The sequence below is a fragment of the Octopus bimaculoides genome, chromosome 8 (genome assembly GCF_046866305.1).
Source record: "Octopus bimaculoides isolate indiv1 chromosome 8, ASM4686630v1, whole genome shotgun sequence".
NCBI lineage: Eukaryota > Metazoa > Mollusca > Cephalopoda > Octopoda > Octopodidae > Octopus > Octopus bimaculoides.
The window spans coordinates 16,229,922-16,233,046 of NC_142935.1; positions in this window are offsets into that span (position 1 = coordinate 16,229,922).

Sequence of the window (3,125 nt, forward strand, 5' to 3'; positions counted from 1 at the left end):
TGCAAGTCACTTGGTGATCTCACTGGTGCTAGTGCCACATAAAAAGCACTCAATACTCTGTAAAGTGATCAGCAGACATTAGAGCCTGGCACAGTCTTCTGGCTAACCAGCTCCTGTTGAACTGTCCAACCCATGGAGGTGAGCTGGCAGAAACGTTAGCACACTGGGCGAAATGCTTAGCTGTATTTCGTCTGCCGTTACTTTCTGAGTTCAAATTCCGCCGAGGTCGACTTTGCCTTTCATTCTTTCGGGGTTGATAAGTTAAGTACCAGTTACGCACTGGGGTCGATATAATCGACTTAATCCGTTTGTCCTTGTTTGTCCCCTCTGTGTGTAGCCCCTTGTGGGCAGTAAAGAAATAAGATGGAAAATGGACATTAAATCATGATGAAGATGATGATGATGATGATGATGATGATGATGATATATATCTACAACAGCTCTGGGCTGACCAAAGCCATATCAATCAGCCATGAGATCTGTGGTTGAGAAGTTTGCTTCTGAACCATGTTTGGAATTCAGTCCCATTGCACAGCATCAGAGGCAAGTGCCTGCTACTATTACTCTGGGCCAACTAAAGCTTTGTCAGTGGATCTGGCAAACAGAAACTGAAAGAAGCCCATAGTATATGCATATATATATGTATATATCATCATCATCATCATCGTTTAACGTCCGCCTTCCATGCTAGCATGGGTTGGACGATTTGACTGAGGACTGGTGAAACCAGATGGCTACACCAGGCTCCAATCTGATATAACAGAGTTTCTACAGCTGGATGCCCTTCCTAATGCCAACCACTCCGAGAGTGTAGTGGGTGCTTTTACGTGCCACCGGCATGAAGGTCAGTTAGGCGGTACTGGCAGCGACCACACTCAAAATGGTGTATTTTACATGCCACCTGCACAGGAGCCAGTCCAGCAGAACTGGCAACAACCACGCTCGAATGTTGTTTTTTCACGTGCCACTGGCACAAGTGTCAGTAAGGCGACGCTGGTAACGATCACACTCAAATGATGCTATTTATGTGCCACTGGCATGGAAGCCAGACAGCTGCTCTGGCAATGATCACGCTCGGACGGTGCTCTTAGCGCTCCACTGGTACAGGTGCCATCACAATTTCGATTTCACTTGCCCCAACAAGTCTTCGCAAGCCAAGTTTAGTGTCCAATGAAGGAGAGGTTGGCATGGGTGCCACTCATCGAATTTGGTTCGATTTCGATTTCACTTGCCTCAACAGGTCTTCGCAAGCGGAGTTTATGTATATATATTTGTGTGTGTGAGTGTGAATATGTTAGCATTTGTTTACATTTGTGCTTCTCTGAAAATTGCAAGCTATATAATGGGGTATTGTTATTAGTTCCTTTTGTGAACAAATCATTTCCTGGCTTTGCACCTTTGAGGATAAGTGAAACAGGAAATTCCTTATTCCAGAAACAAGTAGAGGTTAGTGGAATGAAAAGCATCTGGTTGTAAAACAATACTTCAATAAAATATTCATCTAAGCCATGCTAGCACAGAAAAGAGGACATAAAATGAAGACAATAGTGATATATATCTACACACACACATATACATATATATATACTTACACACACATGTGCACACACACTTATATATGTATATACATGTGTGTATGTGTGTGTGTGTCAGCAATGTAACTACATGAATGCTGTTTGCGATTGCTTTTCCTTCTTTGGACTTTTCATTTTCTCCTTTCCAATGAAGAACTATGCTTGAAACAATAAACTCTCTCTTTTCGTCCAGCATCAAGCTAATTACATTTCTTGTGCACGTCCTCTTGTTGTCTATTAATTTTACTCATTTATTTGAATTGACTATACACACACACACATGTGTGTATATATAGGTACAAGGTGTACATATATAGGTGCCACCTATATATGTGTAGGTGCAAGGTATACATAGATATATATATATATATAGGTGCAGGCTCTATAGTAAGAAGCTTGCTTCTTAACCACATGGTTCCAGGTTTAGTCCCACTGCATGGCACCTTGTGCAAGTGTCTTCTATAGCCTAGGGCCGACCAAAGCCTTGCAAGTAGATTTGGTAGATGGAAACTGAAAGAAGCCTGTCTTATATATAAAAATATACAAGATGTAAAGATACTGAAGATTCAGTATACACGACGTGGCAAAATTATGATTTGAAAATATGTGGAAAAAAAATATATAAAAAGTGGAAGAGAAATGCCTTCATTTCATATAGTTTAATATCTTTATATATATATATATATATATATATATATATATATATACATATATATTATAAGTTAATTTGTGACTAAGAAAGATCACTTCTTAAACACAGTAAGTCTGTGCAAATGTTCATAGAGTCCAAAAAGTTTCTGAGTGTGAATTTGTTTTCAGTGGAAAAAGTGTTGCCCTGCACTGAACCCACCTTGCACCATAATCAGCTACAAAACCAGTGGTGCAACAGAATTTTGAGATGAGCAGAAACCAACTGCACTTCAGGTTTTTTGTATGAGTTTACCATCTCCTAGAAGGAAGTTCTGACAAGAATTAGGGGTCCTTCACACTATTGGTTCATATGCTAGTTAACCCATAGTTGGGTCCCTAACAGGTGCTACTTCTTTAGGGTCATATACTTGGGAACAATAGTGGCTGAGAGGTGGTTCCACACTCCTCAAAAACCTGGAACTACAGAGACATTGAGCATTCTTCGACAAGTTTCCGGTGACAAGGGAATGGGTTGTACAATGGGTTGTGACAAGGCAATGGGTTTCGTGTGACACAAGTGCTTCAAAAGCAGAAGAATATCCCAAGTATATGATGAGCGATCTGGAAGACTTGCCATGAGTGTCACTCCCAGATATGTGGTATTGTGCATCAACAATTCATCCCCAGGGCCAGACTATCAACTGAGAGTTCTACTGCAACATTTTGAAGTTTTTGAGTGGGGACATTTGCCGAATGCAACCAGATGTGTGGAGTTTGAAGAATTGGATTCTTGACTGAGATCTCTTGAGTCATGAGTTTCTTGCCAAAAATAACATGGTATTGCTTCCACACTTACCCTCTTTGCCAGATTTGGCTCCTGTGGACTTCCATCTCTTCCCCAAAATGAAAATGCAACTCAAA